The sequence below is a fragment of the Saccopteryx leptura genome, chromosome 2 (genome assembly GCF_036850995.1).
Source record: "Saccopteryx leptura isolate mSacLep1 chromosome 2, mSacLep1_pri_phased_curated, whole genome shotgun sequence".
Taxonomy (NCBI): domain Eukaryota; kingdom Metazoa; phylum Chordata; class Mammalia; order Chiroptera; family Emballonuridae; genus Saccopteryx; species Saccopteryx leptura.
The window spans coordinates 185,940,201-185,961,663 of NC_089504.1; positions in this window are offsets into that span (position 1 = coordinate 185,940,201).

Below are 21,463 nucleotides of genomic sequence, written 5' to 3' on the forward strand. Positions count from 1 at the left end.
CGGAATCTCTTCACTGACGATTTTGTGAGTTTTTCTTAATCAAATGAATAGGAAATCATTTTTAGGGGTCACCTCTGTCTGCTTTTGGGAAGAGTTGAAAGATTCATATCACACAGCATACATGACTTTTCATAATCCAGTCTCAACTTTTCCAGCTGCTGTCCTTATCTACCCAGCATGAGACTCTGGCAATAATGTGCTGCTGTGGTCCCTAAACATGCCATTCTGTTTCATAATCCAGTGATTTAGCCTAAGCTGTCCCTATACCTTTACTGTCTATTCCCCTCTTGTCTATCAAGTAAAATTATATCACTTTCTAATTATTATGAAAGGGAATGTTAAGAATTGCTTGTTCATTAGCAACGAGGTAGGTAAATCATCTGAATAATGAAGGTGAGTTTATCTGATGGATAGTCTACGTCAAAGTGAAATAATGCAAAAGATGACAAGTAAGAAACTATTTGCTGCCCTGGCCAGATAGCTCAGTTAGATAAGAGCGTTGTCCTGAAGCACAGAGTTGCCGGTTTAATCCTGAGTCAGGGCACATACAGGATCAGATTGATGTTTCTGTCTCTCTCCCTCTCCCGGCCTCCCTCACTAAAATCAATCAATCAATAAATTAAAATAAAAAGAAACTATTTGCTTCAGCACTCATGACCAGGACAGAACCAAAAGGAGAAATTCTACAGAAACATAATTCTGAAACTTTCCTCTCATTATTACCAAAATGCAAAAAGGACTGGCAGAGGAGGCTTTTTCTGAAGGAAATCTCTCCTCTACCCCTTTGCTCCTAGGCTTAACCGAATAGTAACCTCTCTTCTCACATGTTAAACCAGATGAAAAGGCTGCACCAGGCTGACCCCTAGTGGAGGGAACAAGTCACTGCACTCCATGAGTGTGGGCACAGCACTCCTCTCCTTTTATATTTATTTATTTATTTATTAATTCAAAAACAATGAACACTTACTCTGTAATACTGGGAACACTGCGGCCCTGGCGCACAGAGAACAAAGGACTTCATCCCTATTCTTAAGAATTCACAATCTAATGGATGAGATGGGTAGCTGCCTCTCTAAATGTTCTCTTGAGAGCATTGAGGAGAATGGGAGACCAGCTAGAAGGCCAGTGCAGTATTCCAGGGGAGAATTCATGTGGTAAGGATTCAATCACAATCAGATATATGAGAGGGAGACAAAGGTCATGGATGTCAAGGTTTCTGGCCTGGGAAACTGGCTGGTAATGGGTTGTAGTTCATGGAGTCAGGGAATCTAGGAAGAGGAAGTTTATATAGGAAGACAAAGTTAGCTTCGGGCATGTTAAGTATGACTGAGGTGACTGTGGGGCATCCAGGTCGAAATGTCCAATAGGCTGTTGGATATACAGATCTGGAACTCAGGAAAGAAGTAAAGGGTAGAGCTTTTGAAAGTCCTTCTGCAACAGGTAATAGGGGTCTCCAGCAATGTAGACAAGATACTCAAGTATGTGTGTTAGAAAAGACTTTAGCTGAGATCTTCAGCACTCTGAGGTTCCTTCACTTGCTTAACCAGTTTTGCTTTCCAAGACATAGCTGTGGCTTCTGGGAAGCCTCCCTCCAACATTCCCTCATCTACAGGAACTCAGAGGCTTTTCTTTAGCTTACTGAGCATCCTGCAATCACATCAGTCACGACACTTAATATTGTGGCTGCCGCCATTCCTCACTAGTAGACCTTTGAAAGAGAAACTCTTTTGTGAAGGGAAAAAGAAAAAATGTAGGCAGCTGTCATGTAATTTTGACTACGCTAGGAAATGTGCTACAGGCCACTGAAGATTTAAGCAGGGCAGTGGCATGCTCAGATTAGGGATTTCAAAATACATGTCTGTAAAGTCATGGTGCACTTTTGACTGGTCACAGGAAAGCAACAAAAGACGATAGAAATGTGAAATCTGCACCAAATAAAAGGAAAACTCTCCCAGTTTCATACCTATTCAGTGCAGTTCGATGTGGGCTCATGCACAGATTTTTTTAGGGCTCCTTAGGTAGCTATCCCGTATAGCCTCTACAGCAGTGTTTCCCAACCCTTTATGTGCCATGTCCCACCTTAACCTTTCTAAAATTTTTATGTCCCCCCCTATGTAACATACATAATTTTTAACATTAAAAAATTGATTTGTTCACTTAATAAACATAAATGATAGGTTCTAGGAAGAAATTACTATGAAATTGTTAACAAAACACAGTAAGTAAAATTTCAAAACATATAATGAAAAACAGAAATTTAAATTCCAAATAATTTTAATACAGATTTTTCTATATTAATTTATTATTTTAATTTAGTGTGATCCTTGCGCTTGATGCTTGCTGCACAGAGATTTTATATTAGGTTCCAATTTGGTTAGCTTTAGTCTCAAGTCTCCACATTGTGTTATATCCAGCCGATTTCTTTTTTTTTTACCAGTAAATCATTTACAGCACTAAATCCACATTCAGCTAAAAATGAAGATGGAAACGGTAGCAATAGTTTTCTTGCACATTTGGTTGAATTTGGGTATTTGATTTCTGTTTCCTCGCAAAGCCATGCCATCGCTCCTTTGATATTAAATAAAGCTTTAACTGACTCATCATTTTGCAATTCTGCGAGTTCTTCTTGATACTGCCTATTTGATATATCAGACAAATCCACTAACATTGGCTGCATCATCCATGTTGGGAAATCAATTTGTTTTAAATCAGAAAATCTTTCTTTTAAATCAGCCGATAGAATATTCAAATGATTGACAATAACAAGTAAAGCGGTATCAGTTACTTCACATTTTTGGAGCCAATGAAACTGTTTAAAGTTTTTGTTGTTAATATGTTTCTGACATAACTCAATATTGGTAATGAAACCAAATATCTTTGCTTTTGCATCGACAAAAGTTTTATTTGTTCCTTGAAGTTGCTTATTTAATATATTTAGTTTTTCAAAGATATCGGCTAAATAACTCACAAATGCTTTACCATCTATTGTTAACAGATACTTCATTTCAGGTTTGTCGCTTAAAAAATCACTAAGAGTATCAAACAGTTCCATAAATCTTTTCAAACAGTTTCCTTTAGATAGCCATCTGACTTCAGTATGAAGTAAGAGTCTCACATGGTCTTCATTTTGTTCTTCACAAAATAGCTTGAAAAGACGCTCACATTTGGCACTAGCTTTAATAGCATTAACACACTTTATTACTGTATGTAATACTTCATTCAGAACAGGCGAGATGTTTTTAGCTACCAAGTTTTCCCTATAAATAACACAATGCACAAGAATCATTTCTGGATTCGCATCTTTCATCAATTTTAAGCAGCCATTTTTCTTGCCCATCATATTGGGAGCACCATCTGCAGCACAAGATGTTATATTTTTCATTGGTATATCATTGACATCTAAGTAGTTTTTTAGCTTATTATATATATCTTTGGAGGTAGTGGTGCTTTCTAATCTTTTACAGAACAACATTTATTCAGCAAAATGTCCTTTATCAATATATCTTACGTAAGTTATCAATACTGCCTCACTATCTCTCAAAGTTGATTCATCCATTTGCAAGGAGAATTTTCTTGTTTTCAGCTTTTCAATAAGTTGTTTTTCAATATCCTCACTCATTTTGTCTATTCTTCTGCTAACAGAATTGTCACTGAGTGGCATAGCTTTTACATCTTTGTCATCTTTTTCAAGAACCGTTTTAAGAAATGCTGATATTGACAGTTTTATTAAATTCTCTTCTATAGTGTGATTTTCTCCAGTTTTAGCAATGAATAAAGAAATTTGATAACTAGCCTCAAGAACACGATTCTTAGTTGAAGTATATGAGCAGTAAATAGAGACTTTAATGTTGTTCTTTTTTCAAAATTTTTCTTTAAAGTTTTAAAGTAACTCAGATTGGAATTAATATGAGCACTATGTTTCGCCTTCAAATGCACCTCAAGACGACCTCGTTTCATTGATTCGTTGGTCAAGCATTGCTGGCATAAAAGACAAAAAGAAATCCGCTCATTGTGAACAGCGGGTATGAACCCAAATTTTAAATATTCCTCCGAATATTGATGAGTTTTTTTCTTGCTTGCACCACTCATTTTACTATGGGCTATAATAAAAATAAGATCAATTAAAAACTAATATTAAAATATGTGTTAAAATATATTCAATGTGACATAGAGTAAATGTATACTAAGAATTCATATTTATTTAAATGTATATAACACATTTACTACACTACCACCGCAAATCAAAAGGTATCTATATTTTTTCCACTTGACAAAATTTTCTGGAAAGTTATGCTTCTAAAATTAAAATTGTCATGCATGCACTATTATAGCCCCAATAATATTTATAAAATATTAGTGCTTTCTAGCCCCGATGCAAGAAGTACTTAATAAAGAGTTTAATATTGATAAAAATAAAATCAAATACTTACCAATTATATCTATACAATATATATGTATATTTATTAAATCAACGAGCTTTTACAACAGTTTTGACTGACACTTATTTCAAATTAACACCAACTGAATGATGTGAAACACTACAGAAGTTGCGATGGGCCAATTAGGTGAGAATAACTGCCTTGTTTCTTAGGTTTTTTTTTTGTTTTTTTTTTTGTTTCTTTTTTCTTTTTTTTTTTAATTTCTGAAGCTGGAAATGGGGAGAGACAGTCAGACAGACTCCCTCATGCGCCTGGCCGGGATCCACCCGGCACACCCACCAGGGGCGACGCTCTGCCCACCAGGGGGCGATGCTCTGCCCCTCCGGGGCGTCGCTCTGCTGCGACCAGAGCCACTCTAGCGCCTGGGGCAGAGGCCAAGGAGCCGTCCCCAGCGCCCGGGCCATCTTTGCTCCAATGGAGCCTTGGCTGCGGGAGGGGAAGAGAGAGACAGAGAGGAAGGAGGGGGTGGGTGGAGAAGCAAATGGGCACTTCTCCTATGTGCCCTAGCCGGGAATCGAACCCGGGTCATCCGCACACCAGGCCGACGCTCTACCGCTGAGCCAACCGGCCAGGGCCTTAGTTTTTTGTTTTTTTTTTAATTTATTTATTCATTTTAGAGAGGAGAGGGAGAGACAGAGAGAGAGAGAGGAGAGACAGAGAGAAGGGGGGAGGAGCTGGAAGCATCAACTCCCATATGTGCCTTGACCAGGCAAGCCCAGGGTTTCAAACCGGCAACCTCAGCATTTCTAGGTCGACACCTTATCCACTGCGCCACCACAGGTCAGGTCGAGAATAACTGCATTGTTTAGCAAGTTTTTAAAACGTCCGGGGTTCCCCGTGGCAGACGGCACGCTCAGCGGTGAACCCAGGACGAAGTTTACTTGACGACGCCAATCACCCAGTTGATATTTTGGTCTTGTCAAACGAAATTATACTTAATAATTATTTACTGCAATTATTTAAGAATTGCATTTTTTGTTAAATTTGGCACCGATATCTAGCATTGCATTTAAATGGCCCGGGGCGAAAGAGTTAAAGTCTTGTCGAGTCCATCTTCAAATTGCCCCCTTAACTATCAAATTGCCCCCCTGTGGGGTGTGGGCCCCACGTTGGGAAACACTGCTCTACAGACTCGTCACTGACTGATGGCCTACCAGAACGGGATTTCTCCACCAAACTGCCGGTTTCCTTCAACTGCTTATCCCACCGAGTAATGTTATTCCTATGTGGTGGCGCTTCATTATAAATGCGCCGATATTCACATTGCACTTTGGTCACAGATTCTAATTTAGCAAGCCACAGAACACACTGAACTTTCCTCTATACCGTCCACATCTCGATTGGCATGGCCGTGGGCTGCTCTGCTGAATACACGGTGTTATGTCATCATCTGCGCATGCGCACATGCTGCCACATCAACCTACAGAAACTGGGAGGGTTTTCCTTTTATTTGGTGCAGATTTCACATTTCTATTGTCTTTTGTTGCTTTCCTGTGACCGGTCAAAAGTGCACCATGACTTTACGGACACACTGTACTGTACCACTCTGACTCTACTATGGGCATTCAATTAAAGCAGACAAACGGCAGGTGGGATATCAGCTTAGAAGCCACCCTATTAAAAAGAGAAAGCACCCCCTCTCCCTCAAAAAAAAAGAAAGCCCCAATTGAGGCCAAGGATGACAGTGACCTGAACTAATGCTGTCTCCATAAGAACCATGGTTGGATCTCTGGGGTACGGGAAGAATTTTTAGTTAACTTTTTAGGCTCTTAAGGACCTTGGTAAGGCCAGTAGCCACGGCCACCATCACAGCCGCCTGGCCCATGCAGGTTTGCATTTGATTCAGACAGGCGGTAATGAAACAATGGAGCCAAGAACTGGTGGGCCATTAGCTTTAATCCTAGCTCGCACCCGGAGGGCAAGAAATACACACAGTGGGAAAATACTTCCCTTTCCATTCAGGGCTCCCAAAGCCACTGACTTATCCGAGTTTCCTAGATCAAAGGTTTCTAGCTCACTAGCCTTATTCACCTCTGTTCCCCATCTCCTTCTCCCTGCACAAACTCTGCACAAACTGGCTTCTCCTTCAGCATGCCACCATCTTGGCTGCCTCTCCTCTTCAATGCTGATGGCAGGATCTGAACAAATGTGCCCCCGGTCTGCCTCATTCTACAGTGTAGAAATTAAAGCCTTTAAGCCAGTGGTTCTCAAAGTGTGCACCCTAGAAGATTTCCAGGTGCACCCTATGGAGTTCCAGAGAAATATTTGCCTGTTGGGGACCAAAAAACCAACAGGATTTTTGAAGTTTAGATTTTTAGGGGACAGAGGTATGAGAAATTGGCTGTAAGCTGACAGTCTGCCCAACCTCCCACCTTACTTGCCTGATTAGGTTGCAAAAGGCTGTTAAGCTGTGGTGCTGGATTTTTGTTGTTGTTTTTTTTTGTTGTTGTTGTTTTTAGGCTGCCGAAAACTTTTATTTTCTTATCTTTGAGATACCTGTTGTATATGATATTAATTTTAGGTGTTGAAGTACTTGTCTATAAATTTTTCAACATGCTTTCTCTAGTTTATCTAAATTGTACTTTACACTTTTCCCCAAATTCTAAAAATAATTTGATCTGATATCTTTAGTATATAAAAACTAAACACTTTCCTCTTTTTATGTTCAGAATTGTCTTAATTAGTTACAAACAGGCTTTCTCAAAGTCTGGGAAAACTTAAAATTTAGAAATAAGTTCTTTTTACAAAATTTTTTTTTAGCTTTATTTTTTTTTAATTTTAATGGGGTGACATTGACAGGGTACATATGTTCAGAGAAAACATCTCCAGGTTATTTTGACATTTGATTATGCTGCATACCCATCACCCAAAGTCCAATTGTCTTCCATTATCTTCTAACTTGTTTTCTTTGTGCCCCTCCCCTCCCCCAACCCGCCCCCCAGGTGCTAGATTGTTTACACTACCCCCATATTACCCAGAAAGACTGGAAGCAAGTTTCTTCTATTCTTTGTTTGGTGTCAAGTTAAAATGATATGTATGGTGGGGGTTTTCTGCACTCAACACAATTAAGAGTAAAAAGAGAGGAATTCTTCAATGTATTGACAAGGAAATGAGAGTTTGTCTTTCAAATATATGCCCAAACATTGAATAAATCACTCAAACACATCTTGTGTTTCTCATAAACACAAGAATGAAAAAACTTAACACATTCGTGCCAGGACCTGCCAAATTTACTAAATCTTACTAAGAATGTATCTATATATATAAAAAGATAACATCATTTTTTAATTTTTTAATCCCTCTTTTTTACGAATTCTAAGAACCATAACTCAAAAAATGTAACATAAAAATGTGTTTTTTTAATTTTTATTTATTTTTTTCATTTTTTCGAAGCTGGAAACGGGGAGGCAGTCAGACAGACCCCCGCATGCGCCCGAGTGGGATCCACCCGGCATGCCCACCAGGGGGCGATGCTCTGCCCTTCTGGGGCGTCACTCTGTTGCATCCAGAGCCATTCTAGTACCTGAGGCTGAGGCCACAGAGCCATCCTCAGTGCCTGGGCCATCTTTGCTCCAATGGAGCCTCGCTGCGGGAGGGGAAGAGAGAGACAGAGAGGAAGGAGAGGGGGAGGGGTGGAGAAGCAGATGGGCGCTTCTCCTATGTGCCCTGGCCGGGAATCGAACCCAGGACTCCTGCATGCCAGGCCGACGCTCTACCGCTGAGCCAACTGGCCAAATGTTTGTGTGTTTTTTTGTATTTTTCCGAAGCTGGAAACGGGGAGAGACAGTCAGACAGACTCCCGCATGCGCCCGACCGGGATCCACCTGGCACGCCCACCAGGGGCGACGCTCTGCCCACCAGGGGGCGATGCTCTGCCCCTCCGGGGCATTGCTCTGCCGCGACCAGAGCCACTCTAGTGCCTGGGGCAGAGGCCAAGGAGCCATCCCCAGCGCCCGGGCCATCTTTGCTCCAATGGAGCCTTGGCTGCCGGAGGGGAAGAGAGAGACAGAGAGGAAGGGGGGGGTGGAGAAGCAAATGGGCGCTTCTCCTATGTGCCCTGACCGGGAATCGAACCCAGGTCCCCCGCACGCCAGGCCGACGCTCTACCACTGAGCCAACCGGCCAGGACCCCAAATGTTTTTTAATGTCAGAATAAATGTAATTTTCTCATACTTATTTTGTTTAATTACCATAAAAGCACACTTGGACTTTATATTTTTTTCGTAACTATTTACTTAATTATTCTCAGAAATTTGTATATAGTGCACCTACAATTATTTGTAAGATTTTAAATGCGCCCCAACTTCAAAAAGTTTGATAACCACTGCTTTAAGCTAATATACAAATAAGGAAGTCTCTGATACAAAGCCACTTACCTGAGCCTGACCAGGTGGTGGCAGAGTGAATAGAGCGTTGGACTGGGATGCGGAGGACCCAGGTTCAAGACCCCGAGGTCGCCAACTTGAGTGCGGGCTTATCTGGTTTGAGCAAAAAGCTCACCAGCTTGGACCCAAGGTTGCTGGCTTGAGCAAGCGGTTACTTGGTCTGCTGTAGCCCCATAGTCAAGGCACATATGAGAAAGCAATCAATGAACAACTAAGGTGTCCCAACAAAAAACTGATGATTGATGCTTCTCATCTCTCTCCATTCCTGTCTGTCTGTCCCTATCTATCCCTCTCTCTGACTCTCTGTCTCTGTAAAAAAACAAACAAAAAAAAAAACAAAAGCCACTTATCGGAGTCATAAATGGAATTCCTCATAAGAGTGCACCACCCCACATCATGCAACAGTCAAGGGTGTGGGGAAAAGCTTAGTTTTGAAAAGAACTTAATATTAGAAGGATGTTGAAAAGATCTTAGTATTAAAAGGTTGGGAAAGGCTTGGTCTTAAAATTAAGCCTCAGGCTATGAGGACCTTGCCAGTTTACAGCCTGTCTTCCACACCCAATGCAAACTATAAGGTAGCAAACATATACATCATATTTATACTTATTTGACCAACAGACCTAAAATTGCTTTTTTGAGGGATAGGCTTATGGAAATTGGATGTTGATATTGAGCTGGCCAACAGAACCTTAAGAAGTGCACAGGTTGAAAAATTTAGAAAGCAGGGTTGTAACGTCTCAAAAGCAGATGAAAATGTTAACTGTAGGCTCTCTAAAATCAGTTACCTGTTCACTCAACCAAAGTAGTGTTTTCGGTTGTTTGGAAAACCAAATATTGAACTAAACCAGGGGTCTCAAACTCGCGGCCCGCGGGCCGCATGCGGCCCACTGAACAATTTTGTGCGGCCCGCAGACTAATCCACGAAGTTCAAAATATTTTGGATAAAATTAAGTAAGCCTAGGGGCCTACTTGTATTTTTCATTTCTCTAGCATCCTAGCTAGATATTAGCTTAGTTAACAGCAGTTGTGATGCGAACTACAGTTTCTGGTCGTTTTGTGACACTGAGTAAACTGCATGTATGATTGTGCTTGTTGTACTGATTTTTTTTTTGTTTTCAACTGCAGTGAGAAAAGTGTTGCGTAACAGTTGCCTTTTGTAGACCTAGTGTGGCCCGCCGAATGGCTGTGATCTTGCTCTGCGGCCCACATGCTGTGTTGAGTTTGAGACCCCTGAACTAAACCCTTATAAAGACAGTATCCATGGCCCCCATCACAGCCGCCTGGCCCATGCAGGTTCGCATTAGATTCGGACAGATGGTAATGAAACAATGGAGCCAAGAACTGGTGGGCCATTAGCTTTAATCCTAGCTTGCACCCAGCAGGCAAGTAAAAACACACACTGGGCTCCAAAATCCACTCATTCAGTGCTCACAAAGCTACTGACTTATTCGAGTTTTCCAAGGATCAAAGGTTTGTACCTCACCAGCCTTATTTACCTCTGCTCCCCATCTCCTTCTTTCTGCACAAACTGGCTTCTCCCTCAGCACTCCACCATCTTGGCTGCTTCTCCTCTCCTCCACGTGGCCTTTCTCTGCTCTCCTCTCTAATGCTAAACTCAGGCACCAAAAGAGAGCAAGTTCCCGGTCTGCCTTATACAGTGTCTGTAAAGTCATGGTGCACTTTTGACCGGTCACAGGAAAGCAACAAAAGACGATAGAAATGTGAAATCTGCACCAAATAAAAGGAAAACCCTCCCAGTTTCTGTAGGATGATGTGGCAGCATGTGCGCATGCGCAGATGATGACATAACACCGTATATACAGCAGAGCAGCCCACGGCCATGCCAATCGAGATGTGGACGGTATAGAGGAAAGTTCAGTGTGTTCTGTGGCTTGCTGAATTCAAATCTGTGACCAAAGTGCAATGTGAATATCGGTGCGTTTATAACGAAGTGCCACCACATAGGAATAACATTACTCGGTGGGATAAGCAGTTGAAGGAAACCGGCAGTTTGGTGGAGAAATCCCGTTCTGGTAGGCCATCAATCAGTCAGTGATGAGTCTATAGAGGCTATACGGGATAGCTACCTAAGGAGCCCTAAAAAATCTGTGCATGAGCCCACATCAAACTGCACTGAATAGGTATGAAACTGGGAGAGTTTTCCTTTTATTTGGTGCAGATTTCACATTTCTATCGTCTTTTATTGCTTTCCTGTGACTGGTCAAAAGTGTACCATGACTTTACGGACACACTGTAGTGTAGAAACCAAAACCCTTAATCCAATATAGAAACAAGGAAGTCTCTGATACAAAGTCACTTATCTGAGGCATATTGGGATTCCACATGAGAGTGCACAGTCAAGTATGTGGGAAAAGCTTAGTCTTAAAACTAAGCCTTAGGATATAACGACCTGGCCTGCTTACAGCCTGTCCCCCACACCCAATACAAACTATAAGCGAGTAAACAAATATCATATTTAAAAACTTATTTGACCAACAACCCTCCATTCCCAGCCCTGAAAAGTAAAACCAACATTTACACAGTATTTATGTATTTAATATTTATTTTTTAATTTATTGATTTTAGAGAGACAGGAAGGGAAGAGATAGAATGAGAGAGAGAGAGAGACAATGATCTATCTGTTCCTGTATGTGCCCTGACTGGGGATCCAACCCCCAATTTTTAGGCTTGAGCTGACACTCTTATCAACTAAAAGCAATCTGTCCAGGGTGGTATTTAATATTTATTAAAACAACTATCGACCTGAACTGTGATGGCGCAGTGGATAAAGCATCAACCTGGAAACGCTGAGGTTGCCGGTTCAAAACACTGGGCTTGCCCAGTCAAGGCACATATGGGAGTTGATGCTTCCTGCTCCTCCCCCCTTCTCTCTCTCTCTCTCTCTCTCTCTCTCTCTTTCTCTCTTCCCTCTCTATAATGAATAAATAAAATCTTTTTTTTTTTTTTTTTTCCATTTTCTTTTCTGAAGCTGGAAACAGGGAGAGACAGTCAGACAGACTCCCGCATGCGCCCAACTGGGATCCACCCGGCACGCCCACCAGGGGGCGATGCTCTGCCCATTCTGGGCGTCGCCATGTTGCGACCATCCTGGGCGTCGCCATATTGCGACCAGAGCCACTCTAGCGCCTGGGGCAGAGGCCACAGAGCCATCCCCAGCGCCCGGGCCAATGGAGCCTGGCTGCGGGAGGGGAAGAGAGAGACAGAGAGGAAGGCGCGGCGGAGGGGTGGAGAAGCAAATGGGCGCTTCTCCTATGTGCCCTGGCCAGGAATCGAACCCGGGTCCTCCGCACGCTAGGCCGACGCTGAATAAATAAAATCTTTAAAAAAAAAAACAACAACTGTCAGTTACCTACTGGTTACTACTTGTCAAGTTGTATTCTAGGCTGTTTTCTCATTAAATTTTTACTGAGGTCTGCTGACTAGATATTTTTGTTTCATACATGAGAACAGAGCTCAGAGAAGTTAAGTGATTTGTCTAAAGCCACACAATGGACTCGGACTTGAATCCAATTATTGTTTAATTCCAAAATCACTTTTAACCCACTTGCTACACCATTTCTTTAAACGTATTAGGCAAATAAGTTTGTAAAATGTGTTTTTTAGGCTTGCTCACTTATATTTTTGTTGTAGTAATATAAGGTTATAGTAATTAAATATATAGAAATATAAAAATATGGATGATATATAAAAGTAATTAAAAGGATATTTAAAATAATTATTAAAATTAAGTAAAGTTATGCCAATTGGATAGGAATTAATATAGTGGCTTAGTGCCATAACTCTGTAATGTGATAAACAGACTCTGACTTATTGATACAAGCAGAGCCCAGTTAGTATGTGTGTGAAGTTATACATAGATAAGAAGTAGCCCTGGCCAGTTGGCTCAGTGGTAGAGCGTTGGCCTGGCGTGCAGAAGTCCCAGGTTCTATTCCCAGCCAGGGCACACAGAAGAAGCGCCCATCTGCTTCTCCACTCCTCCCCCTCTCCTTCCTCTCTGTCTCTCTCTTCCCCTCTTGCAGCCAAGGCTTCATTGGAGCAAAAAGTTGGCCCGGGCGCTGAGGATGGCTCCATGGCCTCTGCCTCAAGCGCTAGAATGGCTCTGGTTGCAACAGAGCAACACCCCAGAATGACTCTGGTTGCAACAGAGCAACACCCCAAATGGGCAGAGCATCGCCCCCTGGTGGGCATGCCAGGTGGATCCTGGTCAGGCGCATGCGGGAGTCTGTCTGATTGCCTCCCTGTTTCCAACTTCAGAAAAAAAAAGTAACTTGGTGCCTTAACTCTGTAATGTGATAAACAGACTATGGCTTACAAGCAGAACCCAGTTAGTATGTGTGTGAAGTTATACATAGATAGGAAGTGGCTTAGTGTTATTTACATTAACTTTGTAAATTAATGAAAATAAGAACATCTTAAAAAGCGGTTTAATGTAAACATTTCAGTAAATTGACATGAAGGGGGTTCCCTGTGAGGAACCCAAAAAAAGGTGGTTTGAGGTGATAATCCTGTAGATTCACACCTGTTAGAAGGCGTTGGCCAGAAAAGGTACTAAAGCTGAGAGGTCCCCTGCTGCAGTAGTCGCCCAGACTCCAACGTTGATGTGGACTGTATCCATGCCGCTCTGAGCTCTGACCAAAGCCAGCTGAGAGGAGCACACCGACAGGGCCCCTTAAGTTGTACCTAGGCACGCCAGAAGGATTTGTGAGTAATAAATTGCCTATGTGATTATTTAAAAAAAAAAATTTTTTTTAGCTGTGTATTATCACCAATCTTTTTTTTTTTTTTTCAGAGACAGAGAATCAGAGAGAGGGATAGACAGAGACAGACAGGAACGGAGAAATGAGAAGCATCAAACATTAGTTTTTTGTTGTGACATCTTAGTTGTTCATTGATTGATTTCTCATATGTGCCTTGACTGTGGGCCTTCAGCAGACTGAGTAACCCCTTGCTCAAGCCAGTGACCTTGGGTTCAAGCTGGTGAGCTTTGCTCAAACCAGATGAGCCTGCACTCAAGCTGGCGACCTCAGGGTCTCAAACCTGGGTCCTCCGCATCCCAGTCCAACGCTCTATCTACTGTGCCACCACCTGGTCAGGCGCCTGTGTGATTATTGCAACTAACTTATGTGTTGGTCATGTCTTTCCTCCGGTGGCATTTTTTTTTTTTTTTGTATTTTTCTGAAGTTGGAAACTGATAGATACGTGAATTCCAAACTGCCCTCTTGATGTTCCGCTTATCTGTCAGACCTCACCCTTACTGGACTATTGACCCTGAGACAGAGGAATTCCAAAAAGCTGAGAAGACGCCCCAAGGAGGGGCTCCGGACATACCAGGACTTTTGATTCAACACCCACATGCTCGAAGCCCCCCAAGGAGGAGCATTCTGGACATACCAGGACTTTTGCCTCAGTATTCCCTCAGGCTCTCCCAAACACTACATAACTCGCCCCTAGTCTGTAACTGGTGCTCTTCTCCCCCAGGAGGAGTGCCCGGCAGGGTTCCTTTCTTCCTTTCAATAAAGCCTGTTACTCTGGTCTTTCAGACTCCCATGGATTCCAACATTTGGTGCCGAAACCCGGGACAGGGTACTAACTGCCTGGAGATCCCTCTTTGCCGTCCAAACTTACAACCAGGGAAGCAATGGGCAGCGGCAGCTCGTCCCGGGCTTACTCCCTGATTCTGTTTGGACGTGTAATTGTGGGTTGATTGGCCGGCAGTCTAACCCTGTCCTGAACCCCTGCTGGACCAGAAGGTAAGGAGTTTCTTCCTTCCCCTTCCCCGGTTAGCCTCTAAATTTCTCTAAAAATACCCCTTTCTGGTCAGACGGTTTTCTCTGATACGCCTCACGTTTTGAGGGGTTTGACTCAGTCTCAGTGGACTGCACGGAAGACTGGGCGCCTAGCCAAATCTCTCCACTCTCTCAGACTTCTCGTCCTCGGAGCTCCCTGACAGGTGGTGACGACCTCTATCAGGGACAACTCCCCCACACGGAGATTCTCTCCTCTTGAGACAGTGACAAAAGGCGGGGACGCCCCCTCTTGCTCACCTGTCTCCACTCTGGGCTCTTCAGGGTCTAAGCCTTCCGACCAGACACCTCTAGGATGTCTCATAAAAAACCTCACCAAACTCGGTCTCTCAGACCTCAAACCGAAGAAATTAATTTTCTTCTGTAACACGGCATGGCCTCAGTACAGACTAAACAATGACTCCCATTGGCCTGAAAACAGGACATTCGATTATAATATCCTAAGAAATCTTGGCAATTTCTGCCACCGGACGGGGAGGGCATCAGAAGTTCCTTACGTGCAGGCTTTCTTCTCCTTTCTCTCCTGTCCTTAATTTCTGTACTTTCTGTTCTACACACAGGCTGGTTTTGGCCAAAGAAACCTCACCTAAAACCTCTGCTCCTAATCTTTCCTTCTCTGCGGACTCCCAACTCTCTTCTCCTGCCTGACCCCCGGGGCACCCCTCTATCGGGACCCCTCTCTAGTCTCTCAGCAAATCTTTTTGCTGGAGTCTCTTCCCTCCAGAAAGCTCTTCCCTTCACTGAATCCTGTTTTCTCATTTCACCAGTCTCTTTCTCCTCCCCTGCTGGCCAGGGGCCTCTCCCTTCTCCACAGTGTTCTTTGTCCCCTCCCCCCTCCTTAGAAGCTGTGCCTGTCTCATCTCTGACCTCTCTTCCCTCCTTACAAACTGCAGTTCTGTCTCCTCTCCGACCCCTCCTCCTTCCTTACAAACTGACGTGCCTCTTTCCTCCTCACCCTCTCCTCTCTCCTCAGAGCTCTAAATCCTTTTGACTCCTCTGACCATGTGGCGCCACACCAATATTTTAACCTCCTTCTCTCCTCCTGCAGAATCTGACTCTCCTTCTTTCCATCCAGCTGCTCACACTGTCCATCTGTCTGCTTTCTCTCTTCCTCCCCTCTTTGCTGGCAACTCTCTGCCATCTCGAAAAACTTAAAAAACAGAATTGTATATTAAGCTATGTGAGTAAATAATCTGTCTTGTCTCATTGTTTGTCAAAAAATATTTCTAATGAATTGAAACAAGTAAAGCATGCTCATTTAAATTCCTTTATTCATAATATGTGAAGTCTTTGTTTAATGTGTAACTGTGTCTGTTTCTAAGGCCTTAAACCAGTAATTACCCACCTGATAAACCAGGTTTACTCATCCCCATGAAATCTCCCTGCAATACCCCCATCTTTCCTGTTCGAAAACCTTCAGGAGCTTATCACCTCATACAAGCCTTACATCTAATCAATGAGGCAGTAATTCCCCTCCATCCAGTGGTCCCTAATCTCTACAAGTTACTGTCACACATTTTCTAAAACACCACTCACTTCAGGGTTCTAGCCCTCAAGAATGCCTTCTTTACCATTCCTCTACAACTTGACTCTTACTTTCTGTTTGCCTTTACCTGGACACTAATGCAGCCCAGCAGTTTACCTGGATTGTCTTACCCCAGGGGATCAGAAACAGCCCACACCTGTTTCAGCAGGCACTAGCTCAGGATTTAGCAGCATGCAATCTCAAAACTAGTACTACTCTTTTACAATATATAGATAACCTACTCCTCTGCAGCCCCTTCCTGCCTGCCTCAAGGAGACTCACCACCACCCTTCTTAACTTCCTCGCTATGAAGTGTTATCCTGTCTTCTCTGCTAAGGCTCAACTTTATTCTCAGTCCCTAGTCTATCTAGGCATTACTTTAACCCCTACCACCTGAAGTCTCACCCTAGATCAAACTCAGACCCTCCACAGTCTCCAACCACCTACCACAACAGATCAAATATTTTCTTTCCTCAGTCTAATAGGCTTCTTTAAACACTGAATTCCCAGTTTTGCTCTCTTAGTCAAGCCCCTCAGTGAGATCTTCTGAGCATGGCATTTAAGGTCTATAATGACCAAGGAAGTAACAGAAAAGGCAAATAAGGCCCAAAAGAAGTCAGGAAATACCAGCTTTTGGCTCCAGCGCCCTAAGGGGTTTCATAGCATTCTATCAAGGCCCTGCTCCAGAGTGGAAAGAAAGGTCATTGAACTGACGGAATGCTTTACTCCAATCACAAACCTGAAGCTGGTTGGTCTATGTATGGCAAATATATGAAAAAACTAAGGACTCTTTTAGTCAGGCTTTGGGAAAAGGGAAACTAGGATAAAAAGAAAGTCAACTTGATTGTCACTAGAGGTTAAAATTTTTTAAATCAAGAATTCTGACTAGAAAGGAATTGTATGGTTTTGATAATAGAAGGTATAAGGTATGGAAATACTTTTGAAAGGAAAAGGAAAAGCAAGTTGTTATGAAGGCCAGTTATTTCTGGATAAGAAATTGCATGAAAGTTGAAGGTTTATGTAAGTTGTAGAAGGTTTGTGCAGGTTGTAGGAGATTTGTACCGAGAAAAAAGAATTTGTACAGTCAGAAAACTGGTTTTCAAAGAATGTTTAATCAGTCACCTTAGCTAACAATCCTCTACCCTCCCCACTTATTAGGATGACTCTTTCCTCCACCCTGACCATCTGGAGCTCAGAAACAGAAACAAAACCGACCCCTTGTCCTTCTATTCTCTATTCACCTCTCAGCCTACCTCACCAAATCAGGAACTTTCTACTCGTGTGGGACCAACACCTTTCTGTGTCTCCATACTAATTAGACAAAAACCTGTATCCTAATCTATCTCACCCTAAATATCAACCTAATCCCACCCCATGAGCCTCTTCCAGTTCCTAATACACTATCCATCAATGTAAGGACAAAACAAGCTATACAGGTAATTTCTTATTGCTTTAGAAATCTCTACAAAAGTAGATCTAGGGACAAGGGGACTAGCCACACTGCCCTGTCTTATTCCTATTTACTCTCTCTCTCTCTCTGAAGCCCAGCGAATTCATAAACATGGAATCAGTGGTTTCACACAAACTGGGCGTCTTACTATTGCCTTTCATTAGTTCACTCACTCTCCTATTTACTTTTCTAACTTTTAAACCCTGCCTCTTACATTTGTTTACTAGTTTCTTACAGAACTGCATGCAGACCTTCGCCAATCAGAAAACTGGAAAAATCTACCTAACCCTACACACCAACCCTGAAACCTGAAACCTGCCCTCATGAAACAGAAAGATCTGAAACCCTGTATCAGCAGACCTCCTAAATTCTATCTTTCAACCTCTACAGATCCCCTAACCCTAAAGCTCTCCCATATTCCTGAAGAACTAGGAGAATGAATAGCATTCACCTCTTAATGCTTTTCAGTCTTTTTACCTTTCACATAGTAAAAGGACAAGATCACTGAGTCTTCTTGGAGCCTACAAACGGACATGAAACATTTCTTTTAACTCAAGCTAACTGCTCTCTCCAGGTCTGCCAGGAAAAAATATCTCTAACTTTACCATGGAAGAACTTTCACACACACACTCCTATATAACCCTCCTTATCTCTGCATTGCTAATCTCCAAATACCTGCCTTTTTCTTTATTAAGTTCCTACAGGCCGGGATGAGAGAAATCTCTAGGATTACCTACAATCAAATGCTCCTACACTCCTATTCCCCAGTACCCCAAGGAGAACTTCATGAAGGAAATATCAAATAGGTAGGGATGACAGCAGGAAGAAGCCGCCCCTCAGCCCGAGAAGTTCCCTCCTGAATGTTCTCCAAACCCTCTTCCTCTTTATCACACATATTCAGTTCTTCTAAAAATTTACACCAACAGGTTCCCTGTCTCTTAAAATCTCCACATGTCCTCCCATTTGAGAGGAACCAGACCAGCACGTCTCATGAGGCTCATCCAGGAGACTATGTATCACCATGTCACTCTGTCCACTTGGCACTCACAGCAAGCAACTAACAATTATTACCCCGCAAAATTTTTTTACTTCCTCACTCAGGTTTTCGGAGACATCGCCTGGTTCAGACCTCACAGCATGGAAATTGATGACCTCCTTAACTGGATGAGGGACTTGGCTTGGCAAGATTCCCTTCTCGAGTTCTCTCCAGAAGAAGCAATAATTTTCCAATTTTTCCTCCTCTTTCTCCTCATCACCCCTCACCATATATTATAAAATTAATATCTACCTTTCTTTTATATGTAACCACAGAGTCGAGAAATGATAGATACGTGAATTCCAATCTGCCCTCTTGATGTTCCGCTTATCTGTCAGACCTCACCCTTACTGGACTATTGACCCTGAGACAGAGGAATTCCAAAAAGCTGAGAAGACGCCCCAAGGAGGGGCTCCGGACATACCAGGACTTTTGATTCAACACCCACATGCTCGAAGCCTCCCAAGGAGGAGCATTCTGGACATACCAGGACTTTTGCCTCAGTATTCCCTCAGGCTCTCCCAAATACTACATAACTCGCCCCTAGTCTGTAACCGGTGCTCTTCTCCCCCAGGAGGAGTGCCCGGCAGGGTTCCTTTCTTCCTTTCAATAAAGCCTGTGACTCTGGTCTTTCGGACTCCCATGGATTCCAACAGAAACCAGGAGGCAGACAGACTCCCGCATGCGCCTGACCGGGATCCACCTGGCATGCCCACCAGGGGGCGATGCTCTGCCCATCTGGGGCGTCGCTCTGTTGCAACCAGAGCCATTCTAGCACCTGAGGCAGAGGCCATAGAGCCATCCTCAGTGCCCGTGCCAATCTTGCTCCAATGGAGCCTCGGCTGCGGGAGGGGAAGAAAGAGACAGAGAGGAAGGAGAGGGGGAGGAGTGGAGAAGCAGATGGGCGCTTTTCCTGTGTGCCCTGGCTGGGAATCGAACCTGGGACTCCTGCACTCCAGGCCAACGCTCTACCACTGAGCCAACAGGCCAGGGCCTCTTCCAGTGGATTTAACAGTAGAATCCTCATAGCCACCTCAAGAGTAGTCTCAAAGAGGCTACCAGCCCTGCTAATAAGCAGGAGTGTCCCACTGCACGGGTAAGTCGAATCAGGGACGCCTGATCAACGTAGAGCTGGGCTCTACTGCGACAATTTTGCATTGGCCTGGGCAGCGCCCTGTGTCTGTAGTCTGTGAAAGGCTGAGGTGCTTGCCCTCAGGGCATCATATTGCAAATTGCTGACTACCTTCCAGCTTGGTAGGGGCCATTGTGTGACTAATGTTTGCGGGAGAAGGGTTTTTTTTTCTCCAGCCTGGGTTTTGCAGGAAGAGAAGGAGGAGTGTTAATCCAAATTCGGAGGGACCCAAAATATGGAAGACAGGAGCAAGGTCCGTCGTTTACACATTAAAGCTTTATTGTCTAGCTTGGCCAAGCGGCGGGAACTCCGACAGAAATCTGACAGAGAGGGCGCTGGCCCTTTGTTCTACTTAGTTTTTATAGTTTTGTAAGTGGGAAGTACAGAAGCAAAAATTGCAATTGGGAGCCCCTTACCGCTATTGGTTATAGTCATATGTCCTTTAACATGATAGGACCACGTTCAATTTGCAAACTATACATCATTTTGGAGAAAACAAAATTTACAAGTCAACACAATGGTAGAAAGATATCTCTTTACATATTAAAAGGCCTTCCTATATTTTCTAGTGTTCATCCGCCATCTCTCTGTCCAGAGTCAGACGTATTAACCACATGCATTTACATAAGAGAGGTAGTTTCCGTGGGGACAAATGCCCGCGAATGGCTCATAGTTATAAGAAAAGGTTTATTTTGGCTTTTCCCTTCCTGCACCTGGCTAGCCATTCACTCCTTTCCCCACAGGTGTGATGGAATGTCAGGGAATCCATGCTTTCCTTCCCTTTTCATTTACAATACAATGGCAAGAGCCATCCTGGTTATGCTAATCACACAGTACAGAGACTATTCTCACAATTTCTCTGCACACCTTAACCCAAATTAATAAAATGTTCTCCAAGCCTCCTAAAATATTAATATTAATTCTGTAGCCTTTTGGTACTCTACAACATCTGCAGGTGAAATGGCTCAGTGGCTCCTCAGGAGTGCAGATGTGGAACTGGCACTGAGGGGCTTTGGGGGGCTCCGTGGAGGCTGGTGGAGGCCTTTGATTCCAAGAGGAATCAGAGATTTTCCGGGTTGCGGAACTAGAGAATGCATCAGGGCTTTGGGAGTTCCGAAGGAAAGAGAAGCGCTCTCCCTGTTTGCTCGTCCGCCTGCCAGTAGGCGGCGGACTTTAATAAATGCAATGGCCCAACCTTCTTTGGCTCCACTGTTTCTGGACGGTCTGCCCAAATCCAGTGATAACCTGCGTGGCCATGACAATGGCAGCAGCCAGTGGATACACACCTTCCTATTTAGTTAAAACGTCACTAGCGACCTGACCAGGCGGTGGCGCAGTGGATAGCATGTCAGACTGGAATGCGGAGGACCCAGGTTCAAGACCCTCGAGGTCACCAGCTTGAGCGCAGGCTCATCTGGTTTGAGCAAAAGCTCACGACGCTGGCTCGAGGAAGGGGTTACTCCGGGTCAAGGTACATATGAGAAAGCAATCAATGAACAACTAAGCCTAAGGTGTCCTAACGGAAAAACTGATGATTGATGCTTCTCATCTCTCCGTTCCTGTCTGTCTGTCCCTGTCTATCCTTCTCTCTAAAAATAAGTAAACAAAAAATTTCTGCTTAAAAAATAAAACACGTCACTAGCGCCCCTCCCCACAGAGAAGTGGAAAAAA